The sequence below is a fragment of the Rattus norvegicus genome, chromosome 12, assembly GCF_036323735.1.
Source record: "Rattus norvegicus strain BN/NHsdMcwi chromosome 12, GRCr8, whole genome shotgun sequence".
Taxonomy (NCBI): Eukaryota; Metazoa; Chordata; class Mammalia; order Rodentia; family Muridae; genus Rattus; species Rattus norvegicus.
The window spans coordinates 6,999,862-7,020,055 of NC_086030.1; positions in this window are offsets into that span (position 1 = coordinate 6,999,862).

The following is a 20,194-nucleotide window of genomic DNA, read 5'->3' on the forward strand; positions in this document are numbered from 1 at the left end:
GGCATATACCCAAAAGATGCCCCAACATATAAAAAAGACACGTGCTCCACTATGTTCATAGCAGCCTTATTTATAATAGCCAGAAGCTGGAAAGAACCCAGATGCCCTTCAACAGAGGAATGGATACAGAAAGTGTGGTACATCTACACAATGGAGTACTACTCAGCTATCAAAAACAATGATTTCATGAAACTCATAGGCATATGGATGGGACTAGAAAATATCATCCTGAATGAGGTAACCCAATTACAGAAAAACACACATGGTATGCACACATTGATAAGTGGATGCTAGCCCAAATGCTCAAATTAACCAAGATGCACAAACCACACGATACTCAAGAAGGATGACCAAAATGTGGATGCTTCACTCCTTCTTTAAAAGTGGAACAAAAATATTCATAAGAGGAGATAGGGAGTCAAAGTTTAGGGCAGAGACTGAAGGAATGGCCATTCAGAACCTGCCCCACATGTGGCCCACATATATACAGCCACCAAAACTAGATAAGATGGATGAAGCTAAGAAGTGCATGCTGACAGGAATCAGATATAGATCTGTCTTGAGAAACACAGCCAGAACATGTCAAACACAGAGGCAAATGCCAGCAGCAAAACACTGAAATGAGAACAGGATCCCTGTTGGAGGAATTAGAGAAAGGACTGAAAGAGCTGAAGGGGCTTGAGACGCCATAAGAGCAACAGTACCAACCAACCACAGCTCCCAGGGTCTGAACCACTACCCAAAGTCTATACATGGATAGAACCTGGGCTCTAACTTCATAGGTAGCAGTGAATAGCCTTGTTGGGTCACCAGTGGAAGGGGAAGCCCTTGGTCCTGCCAAGTATGGACCCCCAGTGTAGGGAATTGTTGGGAGGAGCAGTAATTGGGGGTGGATGGGGAGGGGAACACCCATATTGAAAGGGAAGGAGAGGGGTTAAGGGGCTGATGGACAGGAAACCGGGAAAGGGAATAACATTTGAAATGTAAATAAATACCCAATTTAATAAAAATGGGAGAAAAATGAACTACCCAATTTAATAAAAATGGAAGAAACAACAACAACAACAAAGATGATCTGAATTATATGATGGCACAACTTGATGAAGCTGAAATCCAGGCAAGATCGTTTTATGTATAACTCTTTTTTTTTTTTTTTTTTTTTTTGGTTCTTTTTTTCGGAGCTAGGGATCAAACCCAGGGCCTTGTGCTTCCTAGGCAAGCGCTCTACCACTGAGCTAAATCCCCAACCCCTCGTTTTATGTATAACTCTTACACGTTTTATTTTTTCATAATAAGAAGCAAAGGCATGGAGCTGGGGAGATGACTTATTGGTATAGTACTAGTTATGAAAGCATGAGAACCTTAGTTCAGCTCAACAGTACTCACATTTTTAAAATAAAGTGTTGTAATCCTATACAGGTGAAGAAGTAGAAAAGGGAGAATCCCTGGACATCGCTGGCCAGACAGTTGAGCTATATTTTTTAGTCTCAGTTCAATGAGAGACCCTATCTCAAAAAAATGAGGTAGATACTGATTAAAGAAGACAATGAACATAAACTTCTGGCCACCATAAGCACATACACATATGCAGGTGTATGCAAGAGAGACTGAAACACTGAGAGACAGAAAGACAGAGAAAGAATTAAAATAAGCCACCAAATAGTGATATTCCATTTGTAATAAGCTGTCACTACAATCTGTCCAAGATAACTGTTAACCATCAGAATTTGTCTTAGGAAAAGAACAGATTTGAATTAATTCACCAGATCTAAATACTCCACTGAGGAGATGACTCAGTAGTGATGCATGCCGACTATAGTTCAAATATCAAGGACGCACCTAAATGCCAGATAGTGTAGAAGATTTACTTGTCATTCCAACTTCAGAAGGTAGAAATGAGAAACCTAGGGAAATCCTTGGGTTTGATGAAAGACTCTGCTTCACTGAATCATGTGGAAGTGTGATTGAAGATGATCTACATGTACATCCACATGCATACATACATGTGTGTGTGTGAAATACATACAAAAACAGGCATATGGAAACAGGAAGGGGTGGGGAACTCATTCATGTACCTGGGGAGTCAGAGGAGACTTTTCTGGAAGCATTGGTGCTTCAGTGGTGCTCTGGCCACAGAGCTAAAGAGACTGCAAGCTACAGAGGGCTCCTTGTCTTGAGGCTCAATCCTGGGTTCATTGCTTTCCCCATTAATGCAGAGCAAAACTCTCTGCTTGTTTTATATAGACTGGCCACAGCTGACACCTATCCTCAGATGAGTTCCCCTCTGTTCATCTTAGCACCTCTAGAGAAAGTGATTCTCTTAAGCCTCCAACTCTGCAGCTGATAACTGATTATCAATGTGGCAAAGTCCTGAATCATATAGGTACAAAAGCAAGGCTTTGGGCATGCCAGGGGTGGGGAAGCATTGATTAACTTGAAGTGGAAATACTCCCACTAAGAGTGGATGGCAAAATTCCATAGAGTTCAGTCATGGACTACATGAAAAGGAGAAAGCTGTAGTCTGGCAAGATGTCTCAGTTTAAACAAACATGCTGCCTAGCCAAATGACCTGAGTTCAATAACTTAGATCCATATGGTAGTAGAAAACTAACTTACAAAATTTGTACTTGACCTCCACACATACACACACACACACACACACACACACACACACACACACACACACACACACTACCACCATCACCACCACCAAAAACAACAACAACCACTACAACAAAAACAAATCCACAATGAATACATAAATAATAACTGCCCACCCTTTCACCTAGGTGCAGTGGTATACACCTGTAATCTTACAACTCAAGAGGGTGAAATAGAAGTTTTTTTGATACAAAGGCAGCCTGGGATACACACAAATGAAAAATTATCACATTGCTTTAATATTTTGTAAATATGTGTATGTATGTGTATACATGTGTGTGTGGCATCTGAGGAGGCTAGAAAAGGGCTTTGGATTCCTGGGAATTGAAGTCACAAGAGACTAAGAGCCATCTATGGAAGCTGAGAAGTGAAATCTAGTCTTTGACAAAAGCCAAGTACTCTTAACCACTGAGCCATGTCTCCTACTTCTAACTACTTTGTTTATTGTTTGCTATTTTATTTAGTATAAGGTAACTTATATATCATTACTTGTGCTTCAAATCCTATCGAATTTAAGCTTTCCTAAAATGCATGTCCAATGTTCTATTTTGGTTTAGTTTTTGTGAACAGGGTCTTGTGTTGTCCAGACTGGCATTGAACTTGTAATACTTTTGTATAAACCCCAAGTGCTGGGTTCACACAACTGAATCACCACTTAAGTTGAGTCTCTTTTCTAGGTTTTGCTACTTCATTCCCTTGGCCTACTTTATCTGCTAATGACTGCAGGTTTTTTAAATTTGTATAAATACTTTCGCAGATTCTATAAAGCAAGTAATTGTCAGTTTTAGACGACGTGGCAATGAGGCCTTCTCAACCCCCACAAACACATCATATAGACGCTTGCCTCCTTTTGTATAGTCCAGGTCTACTTTCATGTCAGTTTTTTTTTTTTGAAATCCAGACTCTGCATAAAATAAAAATCATGTGATATTTTCCTTCACAACACTCTTCAGTTCCATCCATTTCCCTAATTTTTTAGGAAATTGCTTCCTTATTAATTAAAAAATACAACTCCATTATGTGTGTGTGTACCTCATTTTCTTTTTCCATTCATCTGCTAATGGACACCTAGGCTGTTCTATAACTTGACCAGTGTAAGTAGTGCTATAACAAGTGTGATGTGCTGACTGACAGAATCCTGTGTGTGTGTGTGTGTGTGTGTGTGTGTGTGTGTGTGTGTGTGTGTGCATGTTGGGATGAGAGGTTCCTGTGACACTATTCCTGAAGAGATGTGAACAAGGCTCTTCTCACATGGATAGGGAGCCAACAACAAACCAAAATAAAGATATCACCACTGAAGTCCAATGAGATAAACTAATGAGTTTATTGAGGAAATTTAAAGGAATGTGAGGAGTTTCTCACAGGAGCATGTACAATTTAAATGCAACTGAATAACTGAAGATCCATCTCATCCTGGGTGCTGACTTATGAAATCTGAAAGCCTGTAGCTCTCTACATAAATTGAAGGCCAGAGATCCCACTGAAATAAGGAACTAAATAGGAATGTCCACTATTCCCATTCGTTTTCAATATTGTGCTCAAAATACAATCTATAGCAATAAGGAAATTGAAGTGATGCAAACAGAAAAGGAAGTCAAATTTGCTCTACTTGATGTGATGCTATACATTAGAGATCCCAAGAATTCTACTAAAAAAGTTCTAGAACTGGTAAACAAATTTAACAGTGTGGCAAGATACAAAAATCAGCTTACACAAACCAATAGTGTTATCAACAAATACATAAAGGAGATGACATATACCCATTCATAATACCCTTAAAATAATCTAGAAATGAACCTAACTAAAGAGGTGAAGAACTTTTACAGTAAAAACATTCAACCTGTAAAGAAAGTTAAAGACACAGGAACTGAAGGGGAGGACGAACCATAGGATGATCAGCTGTCTCAACTAACCTGGACTACTGGGAACTCCTAGAGACTGAGCCACCAACCAGGCAGCATACATGGGCTAGCCCAAGGCACCCGCACATATACAGCAGAGGATTGCCTAGTCTGGCTTCAGTGGTTTCAGAAAATGTGCCTAATCCTTGAGGTCCCAGAGAAAGGAGGGAGGGAGAGGGGAGGGCACCCTCTTGGAAACAAGAGGGAAGAGAAATAGAATGAGGAACTGTGAGAAGGGAGGAATGGAGGGTAGTAATGGATAGAATGTAAACAATAACAACAACAAAAACAACAACAACAAAGTAATGAAGTCACTAGAAAATGTAAAGACGGCAGTCCAGACACTGCGTGGATCTGAAGGGAAGCAGTCAAACAGCTCCTTGCACCCAAACCCCATGGGAGGGAGAGCTAGACCTTCAGAGGGGAAGACACACTCAGAAAGCTGGAGGAGACTACTCTCTGCCCACATTTCTGACACTAGAGGAAAACGCCTAGCGCCATCTGGGCTCCCTGTGCACAGGGTCCAGAGCTAATCCTGGGAAGGCACTTCTGGTTGCTGCCCGCATGGAGAGCTGAAACCCAGATCTGAGAAGCTACTCCAGGCCAGAGACCAGAGGCAAGACCAACTTTTCTGCTCCAAGTGACCGTCCAGGTAAACACAGTACATATGCCCACAGAAACACCTGAAGACTGGTAGACAGGAATGACTACACGCCTGAAAACAGAACACTCTGTTCCCATAACTGGCTGAAAAGAGAACAGGAAAACAGGTATACAACACTCTTGACACACAGGCCTATAGGATGGTCTAACCACTGTCAGAAATAGCAGAACAAGGTAACACCAGAGACAACATGATGTCAAGAGGCAAAAGCACGAACCAAAGCAACAGAAACCAAGACTACATGGCATCATTGGAGCCCAATTCTCCCACAAAAGTAAACATTGAATAACCAAACATGCCAGAAAAGCAAGATCTAGATTTAAAATCACCTTTGATCATAATGATGGGGGACTTCAAGAAAGACATAAAGAACTCCCTTAGAGAATTACACGAAAACAAAAATAAACAAGCAGAAGCTTATAGAGAGGAATCACAAAAATCCCTGAAAGAATTCCAGGAAAACACAATCAAACAGGTGAAGGAATTAAAAATGGAAATAAAAGCAACAAAGAAAGCACAAAAGGAGACAACCCAGGATAGAGAAAACAAAAGGAAGAGAAAAGGAGCAGTAGATACAAGAATCGTCAACAGAATGCAAGAGATAGAAGAGAGAATCTCAAGAGCAGAAGATTCCATAGAAATCATCGACACAACTATCAAAGATAATGTAAAATGGAAAAAGCTACTGGCCCAAAACATACAGGAAATCCAGGACACGATGACAAAATCAAACCTAAGGGTAATAGGTATAGAAGAGAGGGAAGACTCCCAGCTCAAAGGACCAGTAAATATCTTCAACAAATTCATAGAAGAAAACTTCCATAACCTAAAGAAAGAGATGCCCATAAACATACAAGAAGCCTACAGAATTCCACATAGATTGGACCAGAAAAGAAACTCCTCCCATCACATTATAGTCAAAACACAAAAATGCACAAAACAAAGAAAGAATATTAAAAGCAGTAAGGGAAAAAGGTCAAGTAATACATGAAGGCAGAACTATCAGAATTACACTAGACTTCTAACCAGAGACTATGAAAGCCAGAAGATCCTGGACAGATGTCATACAGACCTTAAGAGAACACAAATGCTAGCCCAGATTACTGTATCCAGCAAAGCTCTCAATTAACATAGATGGAGAAACCAAGATATTCCATGACAAAATCAAATTTACACAATATCTTTCTATAAATCCAGCACTACAAAGGATAATAAATGGTAAAGCCCAATGCAAGGAGGCAAACTACACCCTAGACAAAGCAAGAAACTAATCTTTTTGCAACAAAACAAAGAGAAGACAAACACAAATATAATCTCACATCCAAACACGAATATAACAGGAAGCAACAATCAGTATTCCTTAATATCTCTCAATAAAAATGGACTCAATTCCCCAATAAAAGACACAGATTAACAAACTGGATATGCAATGAAGACCCAACATTTTGCTGCCTACAGGAAACACACCTCAGAGACAAAGACAGACACTACAGCAGAGTAAAAGGCTGGAAAAGAACTTTCCAAGGAAATGGTCTGAAGAAGCAAGCTGGAATAAACATTCTAATATCGAATAAAATCAATTTTCAACCAAAAGTCATCAAAAAATATAAGAAAGGACACTTCACATTCATCAAAGGAAAAATCCATCAAGATGAACTCTCAATCCTAAATATCTATGCTCCAAATAGAGGGGCACCTACATACATAAAAGAAACCTTACTAAAGCTCAAAGCACATATTACACCTCACATAATAGTAGTAGGAGATTTCAACACTCCACTCTCATCAATGGACAGATCATAAAAACAGAAATTATACAGAGACATAAACAGACTAAGAGAAGTCATGAACCAAATGGATTTGCAGATATTTATAGACATTCTATCCTAAAACAAAAGGTTATACCTTCTTTTCACCACCTTATGGTACTTTCTTCAAAATTGACCATATAATCGGTCATAAAACCGGCCTCAACATATAAAAAAACATAGAGGCTGCCGCCGCAGAGAGCCCTTGGGCAGCACCCCGCGAGCAAACTTGAGCCTCGGGACCACAGGTAAGACCAACTTGTCTGCTGCAAGAGAGCTGCCTGGTGAGATCGGGACACACAGAGGCAGAGTTCATCTAGGACCGGGCACGTCCTGTGTTTGCCGGAGGTCCCACGCCCGCAGATCCCGGGCCCGCAACAGCTCTCTGCTCCCAGACCCTGTGGGAAAGAGACCTCACCGCCTGATCAGGTGGGCACTCCTGAGGCTGCAGAGCGGAAGAGACCACCAGCACTGCCCACCCCAGCCCACATCCCTGGCCCAAGAGGAAACTGTATAAGGCCTCTGGGCTCCCGTAGGGGAGGGCCCAGGAGCGGCAGGACCCCTGCCTGAGACACCGCCTGAACCTGAGGGAAACAGACCGGATAAACAGTTCTCTGCACCCAAATCCCGTGGGAGGGAGAGCTGAACCTTCAGAGAGGCAGACAAGCCTGGGAAACCAGAAGAGACTGCTCTCTGTACATACATCTCGGACGCCAGAGGAAAACACCAAAGGCCATCTGGAACCCTGGTGCAATGAAGCTCCCGGAAGGGGCGGCACAGGTCTTCCTGGTTGCTGCCGCCGCAGAGAGCCCTTGGGCAGCACCCCGCGAGCAAACTTGAGCCTCGGGACCACAGGTAAGACAAACTTGTCTGCTGCAAGAAAGCTGCCTGGTGAACTCAAGACACAGGCCCACAGGAACAGCTGAAGACCTGTAGAGAGGAAAAACTACACGCCCGAAAGCAGAACACTCTGTCCCCATAAGTGACTGAAAGAGAGGAAAACAGGTCTACAGCACTCCTGACACACAGGCTTATAGGACAGTCTAGCCACTGTCAGAAATAGCAGAACAAAGTAACACTAGAGATAATATGATGGCGAGAGGCAAGCGCAGAAACCCAAGCAACAGAAACCAAGACTACACGCCATCATCGGAGCCCAATTCTCCCACCAAAACAAACATGGAATATCCAAACACACCAGAAAAGCAAGATCTAGTTTCAAAATCATATTTGATCATGATGCTGGAGGACTTCAAGAAAGACATGAACACACTTAGGGAAACACAGGAAAACATTAATAAACAAGTAGAAGCCTACAGAGAGGAATCGCAAAAATCCCTGAAAGAATTCCAGGAAAACACAATCAAACAGTTGAAGGAATTAAAAATGGAAATAGAAGCAATCAAGAAAGAACACATGGAAACAACCCTGGATATAGAAAACCAAAAGAAGAGACAAGGAGCTGTAGATACAAGCCTCACCAACAGAATTCAAGAGATGGAAGAGAGAATCTCAGGAGCAGAAGATTCCATAGAAATCATTGACTCAACTGTCAAAGATAATGTAAAGCGGAAAAAGCTACTGGTCTAAAACATACAGGAAATCCAGGACTCAATGAGAAGATCAAACCTAAGGATAATAGGTATAGAAGAGAGTGAAGACTCCCAGCTCAAAGGACCAGTAAATATCTTCAACAAAATCATAGAAGAAAACTTCCCTAACCTAAAAAAAGAGATACCCATAGGCATACAAGATGCCTACAGAACTCCAAATAGATTGGACCAGAAAAGAAACACCTCCTGTCACATAATAGTCAAAAGACCAAATGCACAAAATAAAGAAAGAATATTAAAAGCAGTAAGGGAAAAAGGTCAAGTAACATATAAAGGCAGACCTATCAGAATCACACCAGACTTCTCGCCAGAAACTATGAAGGCCAGAAGATCCTGGACTGATGTCATACAGACCCTAAGAGAACACAAATGCCAGCCCAGGTTACTGTATCCTGCAAAACTCTCAATTAACATAGATGGAGAAACCAAGATATTCCATGACAAAACCAAATTTACACAATATCTTTCTACAAATCCAGCACTACAAAGGATAATAAATGGTAAAGCCCAACATAAGGAGGCAAGCTATACCCTAGAAGAAGCAAGAAACTAATCATCTTGGCAACAAAACAAAGAGAATGAAAGCACACAAACATAACCTCACATCCAAATATGAATAAAACGGGAAGCAATAACCACTATTCCTTAATATCTCTCAACATCAATGGCCTCAATTCCCCAATAAAAAGAAATAGAATAACAAACTGGATATGCAACGAGGACCCTGCATTCTGTTGCCTACAGGAAACACACCTCAGAGACAAAGACAGACACTACCTCAGAGTGAAAGGCTGGAAAACAACTTTCCAAGCAAATGGTCAGAAGAAGCAAGCTGGAGTAGCCATTCTAATATCAAATAAAATCAATTTCCAACTAAAAGTCATCAAAAAAGATAAGGAAGGACACTTCATATTCATCGAAGGAAAAATCCACCAAGATGAACTCTCAATCCTAAATATCTATGCCCCAAATACAAGGGCACCTACATATGTAAAAGAAACCTTACTAAAGCTCAAAACACACATTGGACCTCACACAATAAGAGTGGGAGATTTCAACACCCCACTCTCATCAATGGACAGATCATGGAAACAGAAATTAAACAGAGATGTAGACAGACTAAGAGAAGTCATGAGCCAAATGGACCTAACGGATATTTATAGAACATTCTATCCTAAAGCAAAAGGATATACCTTCTTCTCAGCTCCTCATGGTACTTTCTCCAAAATTGACCATATAATTGGTCAAAAAACGGGCCTCAACAGGTACAGAAAGATAGAAATAATCCCATGTGTGCTATCGGACCACCACGGCCTAAAACTGGTCTTCAATAACAATCAAGGAAGAATGTCCACATATACTTGGAAATTGAACAATGCTCTACTCAATGATAACCTGGTCAAGGAAGAAATAAAGAAAGAAATTAAAGACTTTTTAGAATTCAATGAAAATGAAGGTACAACATACCCAAACTTATGGGACACAATGAAAGCTGTGCTAAGAGGAAAACTCATAGCGCTGAGTGCCTGCAGAAAGAAACAGGAAAGAGCATATGTCAGCAGCTTGACAGCACACCTAAAAGCTCTAGAACAAAAAGAAGCAAATACACCCAGGAGGAGTAGAAGGCAGGAAATAATCAAACTCAGAGCTGAAATCAACCAAGTAGAAACAAAAAGGACCATAGAAAGAATCAACAGAACCAAAAGTTGGTTCTTTGAGAAAATCAACAAGATAGATAAACCCTTAGCCAGACTAACGAGAGGACACAGAGAGTGCGTCCAAATTAACAAAATCAGAAATGAAAAGGGAGACATAACAACAGATTCAGAGGAAATTCAAAAAATCATCAGATCTTACTACAAAAACTTATATTCAACAAAACTTGAAAATCTTCAGGAAACGGACAATTTCCTAGACAGATACCAGGTACCAAAGTTAAATCAGGAACAGATAAACCAGTTAAACAACCCCATAACTCCTAAGGAAATAGAAGCAGTCATTAAAGGTCTCCCAACCAAAAAGAGCCCAGGTCCAGACGGGTTTAGTGCAGAATTCTATCAAACCTTCATAGAAGACCTCATACCAATATTATTCAAACTATTCCACAAAATTGAAACAGATGGATCACTACCGAATACCTTCTACGAAGTCACAATTACTCTTATACCTAAACAACACAAAGACACAACAAAGAAAGAGAACTTCAGACCAATTTCCCTTATGAATATCGACGCAAAAATACTCAACAAAATTCTGGCAAACCGAATCCAAGAGCACATCAAAACAATCATCCACCATGATCAAGTAGGCTTCATCCCAGGCATGCAGGGATGGTTTAATATACGGAAAACCATCAACGTGATCCATTATATAAACAAACTGAAAGAACAAAACCACATGATCATTTCATTAGATGCTGAGAAAGCATTTGACAAAATTCAACACCCCTTCATGATAAAAGTCCTGGAAAGAATAGGAATTCAAGGCCCACACCTGAACATGGTAAAAGCCATATACAGCAAACCAGTTGCTAACATTAAACTAAATGGAGAGAAACCTGAAGCAATCCCACTAAAATCAGGGACTAGACAAGGCTGCCCCCTCTCTCCCTACTTATTCAATATAGTTCTTGAAGTTCTAGCCAGAGCAATCAGACAACAAAAGGAGGTCAAGGGGATACAGATCGGAAAAGAAGAAGTCAAAATATCACTATTTGCAGATGATATGATAGTATATTTAAGTGATCCCAAAAGTTCCACCAGAGAACTACTAAAGCTGATAAACAACTTCAGCAAAGTGGCTGTGTATAAAATTAACTCAAATAAATCAGTTGCCTTCCTCTATACAAAAGAGAAACAAGCCGAGAAAGAAATTAGAGAAACGACACCCTTCATAATAGACCCAAATAATATAAAGTACCTCGGAGTGACTTTAACAAAGCAAGTAAAAGATCTGTACAATAAGAACTTCAAGACACTGAAGAAGGAAATTGAAGAAGACCTCAGAAGATGGAAAGATCTCCCATGCTCATGGATTGGCAGGATTAATATAGTAAAAATGGCCATTTTACCAAAAGCAATCTACAGATTCAATGCAATCCCCATCAAAATACCAATCCAATTCTTCAAAGAGTTAGACAGAACAATTTGCAAATTCATCTGGAATAACAAAAAACCCACGATAGCTAAAGCTATCCTCAACAATGAAAGGACTTCAGGGGGAATCACTATCCCTGAACTCAAGCAGTATTACAGAGCAATAGTGATAAAAACTGCATGGTATTGGTACAGAGACAGACAGATAGACCAATGGAATAGAATTGAAGACCCAGAAATGAACCCACACACATATGGTCACTTGATTTTTGACAAAGGAGCCAAAACCATCCAATGGAAAAAAGATAGCATTTTCAGCAAATGGTGCTGGTTCAACTGGAGGTCAACATGTAGAAGAATGCAGATCGATCCATGCTTATCACCCTGTACAAAGCTTAAGTCCAAGTGGATCAAGGACCTCCACATCAAAGCAGACACACTCAAACTAATAGAAGAAAAACTAGGGAAGCATCTGGAACACATGGGCACTGGAAAAAATTTCCTGAACAAAACACCAATGGCTTACGCTCTAAGATCAAGAATTGACAAATGGGATCTCATAAAACTGCAAAGCTTCTGTAAGGCAAAGGACACTGTGGTTAGGACAAAACGGCAACCAACAGATTGGGAAAAGATCTTTACCAATCCTACAACAGATAGAGGCCTTATATCCAAAATATACAAAGAACTCAAGAAGTTAGACCACAGGGAAACAAATAACCCTATTAAAAAATGGGGCTCAGAGCTAAACAAAGAATTCACAGCTGAGGAATGCCGAATGGCTGAGAAACACCTAAAGAAATGTTCAACATCTTTAGTCATAAGGGAAATGCAAATCAAAACAACCCTGAGATTTCACCTCACACCAGTGAGAATGGCTAAGATCAAAAACTCAGGGGACAACAGATGCCGGCAAGGATGTGGAGAAAGAGGAACACTCCTCCATTGTTGGTGGGATTGCAAACTGGTACAACCATTCTGGAAATCAGTCTGGAGGATCCTCAGAAAATTGGACATTGAACTGCCTGAGGATCCAGCTATACCTCTCTTGGGCATATACCCAAAAGATGCCCCAACATATAAAAAAGACACGTGCTCCACTATGTTCATTGCAGCCTTATTTATAATAGCCAGAAGCTGGAAAGAACCCAGATGCCCTTCAACAGAGGAATGGATACAGAAAATGTGGTACATCTACACAATGGAATATTACTCAGCTATCAAAAACAACGACTTTATGAAATTCGTAGGCAAATGGCTGGAACTGGAAAGTATCATCCTGAGTGAGCTAACCCAAACACAGAAAGACATACATGGTATTCACTCACTGATAAGTGGCTATTAGCCCAAATGCTTGAATTACCCTAAATGCCTAGAACAAATGAAACTCAAGACAGATGATCAAAATGTGAATGGTTCACTCCTTCTTTAAAAGGGGAACAAGAATACCCTTGGCAGGGAAGAGAGAGGCAAAGATTAAAACAGAGACTGAAGGAACACCCATTCAGAGTCTGCCCCACATGTGGCCCATGCATATACAGCCAACCAATTAGACAAGATGGATGAAGCAAAGAAGTGCAGACCGACAGGAGCCGGATGTAGATCGCTCCTGAGAGACACAGTCAGAATACAGCAAATACAGAGGCGAATGCCAACAGCAAACCACTGAACTGAGAATAGGACCCCCGTTGAAGGAATCAGAGAAAGAACTAGAAGATCTTGAAGGGGCTCGAGACCCCATATGTACAACAATGCTAAGCAACCAGAGCTTCCAGGGACTAAGCCACTACCTAAAGACTATACATGGACTGACCCTGGACTCTGACCTCATAGGTAGCAATGAATATCCTAGTAAGAGCACCAGTGGAAGGGGAAGCCCTGGGTCCTGCTAAGACTGAACCCACAGTGAACTAGACTGTTGGGGGGAGGGGGACAATGGGGGGAGGGTGGGGAGGGGAACACCAATAAGAAAGGGGAGGGGGGAGAGGGATGTTTGCCCGGAAACTGGGAAAGGGAATAACACTCGAAATATATATAAGAAATACTCAAGTTAATAATAATAAAAAAAAACCATAGAAATAATCCCACGCGTCCTATCAGACCACCACGGGCAAAGGCTGGTCTTAAATAACAATAAGGAAAGAATGCCCACATATACATGGCAGTTGAATAATGCTCTACTCAATGATAACCTGGTCAAGGAAGGAATAAAGAAAGGAATTTAAGACTTCTTAGAATTTAATGAAAATGAAGGTACAACATACCCAAATTTATGGGACCCAATGAAAGCTGTACTAAGAGGAAAACCCATAGCTTTGAGTGCCTGCAGAAAGAAACAGGAGAGAGAATATATCAGCAGCTTGAAGGCACACTTAAAAGCTCTAGAACAAAAAGAAACAAACACACCCAGAAGGAGTAGAAGGCAGGAAATAATCACACTCAGAGCTGAAATCAGCCAAGTAGAAACAAAAAGGACTACACAAAGAATCAACAAAGACAAAACCTGGTTACTTGAAAAATCAACAAGATAGATAAACCCTTAGCCATACTAATGAGAGGACACAGAGAGGGTGTACAAATTAACAAAATCAGTAATGAAAAGGAAGACAGATACAGAGGAAATTCAAAAAATCATCAGATCCTACTATAAAAGCCTATATTCAACAAACCTTGAAAATCTGGAAGAAATGGACAATTTCCTAGACAAATACCGGATACCAAAGCTAAATCAGGAAGAGATAAACCATCTAAACAACCCCATAACTCCTAAAGAAATAAAAGTAGTCATTAAAAGTCTCCCAACCAAAAAGAGCCCATGTCCAGATGGATTCAGTGCAGAATTCTATCAGACCTTCATAGAAGACCTCATACCAATACTATCAAAACTATTCCACAAAATTGAAACAGATGGAATGCTACCGAATTCCTTCTATTATGCCACAATTACTCTTATACCTAAACCACACAAAGACCCAACAAGGAAAGAGATCTGCAGATCAATTTCCCTTATTAATATCAACACAAAGATACTCAATAAAATTCTTGCAAACCGAATCCAAGAGCACATGAACACAATCATCCATCATGATCAAGTAGGCTTTATTCCAGGGATGCAGGGATGGATTAATATACAGAAAACCATCAACCTAATCCACTATATAAACAAACTACTGAAAGATAAAAATCACATGATCATTTCATTAGATGCTGAGAAAGCATTTGACAAAATTCAACACACATTCATGATCAAAGTCCTGGAAAGAACACAAATTCAAGGCCCATACCAAAACATAGTAAAAGCCATATACAGCAAACCAGTAGCTAGTATTAAAGTAAATGGAGAGAAACTTGAAGCAATTCAACTATAATCAGGGACTAGACAAGGCTGCCCACTCTCTCCCTACTTATTTAATATAGTTCTTGAAGTCCTAGCCAGAGGAATCAGACAAAAAAAAGGAGATCAAAGGGGAAATGTTTGGAAAGGAAGAAGTCAAAATATCACTATTTGCAGATGATATGATAGTATACTTAAGTGATCCCCAAAGTTCCACCAGAGAACTACTAAACCTGATAAACACCTTCAGCAAAGTGGCTGGGTATAAAATTAACTCAAATAAATCAGTAGGCTTTGTCTATACAAAAGACAAACGAGCCAAGAAAGAAATTAGGGAAATGACACCCTTCATAATAATCCCAAATGATATAAAATATCTTGGTGTGACTTTAACCAAGCAAGTGAAAAATCTGTATGATAAGAACTTCAAGCCTTTGAAAAAAGAAATTGAAGATCTCAGAAGATGGAAAGATCTCCTATGATCATGGATTGGCAGGATTAATATAGTAAAATTGGCCATTTTGCCAAAAGCGATATACTGATTCAATGCAATCCCCATCAAAATTCCAACCCAATTCTTCATAGAGTTAGACAGAACAATTTGCAAATTCATTTGGAAAAACAAAAACCCAGGATTGCTAAAAATATTCTCTACCATAAAAGGGCAACTTGGGGAAAAACTATCCCCGAACTCAAACAGTATTATAGAGCAATAGTGATAAAAACTGCATGGTATTGGTACAGAGACAGACAGACAGTGGAATAGAATTGAAGACCCAGAAATGAACGCACACACTTATGGTCACTTGATTTTTGACAAAGGAGCCAAAACCATCCAATGGAAAAAAAGATAGCATTTTCAGCAAATGGTGCTGGTTCTACTGCAGGTCAGCATGTAGAAGAGTGCAGATCAATCCATTCTTATCACCCTGTACAAAGCTTAAGTCCAAGTAGATCAAGGACCTCCACATCAAACCAGATACACTCAAACTAATAGAATAAAAAGTGGGGAAGTGTCTCAAACACTTGGGCACTGGAGAAAATTTCCTGAACAAAACACCAATGGCTTATGCTCTAAGATCAAGAATAAATAAATGGGATCTCATAAAACTGCAAAGCTTCTGTAAGTCAAAGGACACAGATGTTAGGACAAAATAGCAACCAACAGACTGGGAAAAGATCTTTACCAATCCTAGAACTGATAGAGGGCTTATGTCCAAAATATACAAAGAATTCAGAAGTTAAACTGCATGGAGACAAATATCCCTGTTAAAAAATGGGATCAGACTCTCTCTCCTCTGCTCTCTTACCCTATTCTCCTTTGTCCCTTCTCTCCCCACTCCCCATCCCCCTTCCCTCCACATACTCATGGCTGGCCTTTACTTCTCCCCTCTTCTACTCTTCTTCTCTTATTAAACCATTCCACGTGGGGGAAAAGAATGGGTTCAGAGCTGAACAAAGAATTTACAGCTGAGGAATGCCGAATGGCTGAGAAATACCTAAAAAATGTTCAACATCTTTAGTCATAAGGGAAATGCAAATCAAAACAACCCTGAGTTTCTAGCTCACACCAGTCAGAATGGCTAGGATCAAAAACTCAGGTGACAGCAGATGCTGGTGAGGATGTGGAGAAAGAATTCACTCCTCCAATGTTGGTGGGATTGCAGACTGGTACAACCATTCTGGAAATTAGTCTGGAGGGTTCTTCAGAAAATTGGACATTGAACTAATTAAGAACCCAGCTATACCTCTCTTGGGCATATACCCACAAGATGCCCCAACATATAACAAAGACACATGCTCCACTATGTTCATAGCACCCTTATTTATAATAGCCAGAAGCTGGAAAGAACCCAGATGCCCTTCAACAGAGGAATGGATGCAGAAAATGTGGTACATCTACACAATGGAATACTACTCAGCTATCAAAATAATGTGTTTATGAAATTAATAGGCAAATGGATAGAACTGGAAAATATCATCCTGAGTGAGGTAACCCAATCACAGAAAAACACACATGGTATGCACTCATTGATAAGTGGCTATTAGCCCAAATGCTTGAATTACCCTAGATGCACAGAACACATGAAACTCAAGAAGGATGACCAAAATGTGAATGCTTCACTCCTTCTTTACAAGGGGAACAAGAATACCCTTGGCAGGGAATAGGGAGACAAAGTTTAGAACAGAGGCAGAAGGAACACCTATTCAGAGCCTGCCCCACATGTGGCCCATACATATTCAGCCACCAAACTAGATAAGATGGATGAAGCAAATAAGTGCAGGCTGACAGGAACAGGATGTAGATCTCTCCTGAGAGACACAGCCAGAATACAGAAAATACATAGGCGAATGCCATTACTAAACCACTGAACTGAGAACGGGACCCCGTTGAAGGAATCAAAGAAAGGACTGAAAGAGCTTGAAGGGGCTTGAGACCCCATATGACCAACAACGCCAACCAACCAGAGCTTTCAGGGACTAAGCCACTACCCAAAGATTATACAGGGACTGACCCTGGGCTCCAACCGCATAGTTAGCAATGTATAGCCTAATAAGATCACAGGTGGAAGGGGAATCCCTTGGTCCTGCCAAGACTGAACCCCCAGTGAATGTGATTGTTGGGGGGAGCGCGGTAATTGGGGGAGGATTGGGAGGGGAACACTCATATAGAAGGGAAGGGGGAGGTGGTCAGGGGGATGTTGGCCCGGAAACTGGGAAAGGGAATAACAATCAAAATGTAAATAAGTAATACCCAAGTTAATAAAGATGGAGAAAAACAAAAATAAAAATAAATCATGTTAAAAAAAAGAAAATGTAAAGACATCCCATGTTTATGATGATCTTTCTTATTTTATTCTGAAATAAAAATCTTTTATATTTATTATTGTGAAAATGATTGTACCAGAAGCTTCTTACAGATTCTCAGTTGGTTTCTCCTGATTTGTACTTTCTTGGTCAAATACTTTTAGAACTGTCTTATATTGTAAATAATTGCTCCTTTTCATAGGCAATTTGTAATCCCCAGCAACACAAAAATTTATTCCATTAAACATTTTTTCCTAAGGTATTTGTTTCTGGATCACAAATAGCATATCGTCCATATAATAGCAAATCATGGTTTGAGGAAACTGCTTACTAATTATTTCTAATGGCTATTGTATAAATATTGGCATAAGGTAGGACTATTCAATATTCCCTGTGGCAAGACTGTTCAATGATATCTGTTTAATGGAAAACACCTATTAAAAGTAGGTACTGGGAAAGCACACCATTCCCTGTCATGCTGATGTAACAGAATCATGAAAAGGCAGTCTTTTAAACAAATCACTATAAGAGACCATAAATTAGGTAACAAGAAAATCAATGGGATTCCATGCTGTGAAGGGCCAATTGGCTGAATGGTTTTATTAATTTCTTTCTGATCTGTCAACATCCTCCATTTGCCAAATTTCTGTTTAATTACAAATACAGAAGTATTCCAACTGCTTTTGCACCCTTCTATTGTTCGAGCCTCTAGTTGTTATTGGGCTAGCTAGTCTAGCACCTGAAACATTTCTTTTCTCAAAGGTCATTTTTCTTTTCAAACAGGCTTATCAATTTGCCATTTCAGTAGTCAGGCAGCTGGAGATGGATTGGTAATGGCTTCCCTATATGAAGTTGAAGAGTCAACCTCTACCATGTCCTACTGGCAGACAGCATGGGCAGTGTAACTGACTTTGATAACATTTAAAAGTTTTTTAATAGGAAAATCTCCTCTTTTATACCATATAAAGTTGGATGAATGCTAATCTGTGTTTTCAGCTGTTGCAATAGGTCTCTTCCCCTTAGGATTGTGGCAATATTAGCCACATATGGCCTTAATTTTCTTATTTAACCTTCTGGTCCTATGCACTTAATTGATTTTAGACTTGTTTTTTACCTGAGATAATGTCACAGTTCCTAGCAGCTATGTAGAAACCCTTTGAAGTGGGCAAAATGTATTATAGAACCCTTTGAAGTATATTCTAGAAATCTTGTGATACTATAATTGTATTAGCTCCTGTGCTCACAAATCCTTCAATCTCAATTCCATCTAATTGTAATTTCAACTTTGTTCTCTTATCATTTATAATAGGTTGCCAAAACATCTGTTGGGTGGTTTTTTTAGGTATCTTTAGAATACCTCACTTTAGATTTAGCATCTGTTATTGTATTCATAGGAGTGACTCTACTACTGTTAAATAATTTAATTTTAAGCAGCTCTGTTTGTTCTATCCAGCTTTGATTTTCCTAGTTTTGTTCTTAGAATACACTTTCTTTGGAAACAAAACAAATTGCTCATTTTGTTGTTGTTGCTGTTCTTGTTGTTGGGCTTTGATCAAAGCCACTTAGTTAGTTTTCCGACATTAAGGAATTGCCTTGAATATCTTTTGATGTCCTACATCATCATCATTAGGTCTGTTCTTTGCATATCTTCTATTTTTCCCAGGAAACTTTCTCTCTGAAGTATGATTACTATAGAAGAATTTATCCTTAGAAACTCATTGTTACAGTCCTTTAGGGACTGACCTAATCTTTCAGAATGAAGAAACTGGCATTTTGTGTTTTTATATCTTTTGTCATGGCTTGTCAACCATAACTGAATTTTGAACATTAAGCTCTATATCTGCAGTAGTTTTAATCCATTCATAAAGAGGTGTAGCATTTTCAAAAGCCAAATATTCAGTTTAAAATTATCTAGCAGTTGGAGTTGATATTGCTCTATTTAGAGCTGTGGGTAATCTTTGTAAAAAAAAGTCCGTGAAAGATTCATTGGAACCCCTGGTTGTATTTGTACACAATTCAGTTCATTCCTTCCCCCAAACATTTAAGGCTATTGTACAACATTGTTCTCGGATAATATCATCAAGGGCAATCTGAACTCTCAATTCTGACTATAGGCTCTCCTCTAATAATTGATTCTTGACAATAGCAATGCCTTTAGTCAAATTTCATTGCTTCATAATTGAAGTCTCATCTCACCCCCATGTTAGCCACTGTAATTGATAGCTGACCCTAAAATGACTGTCATCAAATCTCTCCAATGTTTTGAAATTCTAAAAATTTTTTCATGGCCCAGTTATTAAGCATCTGTGT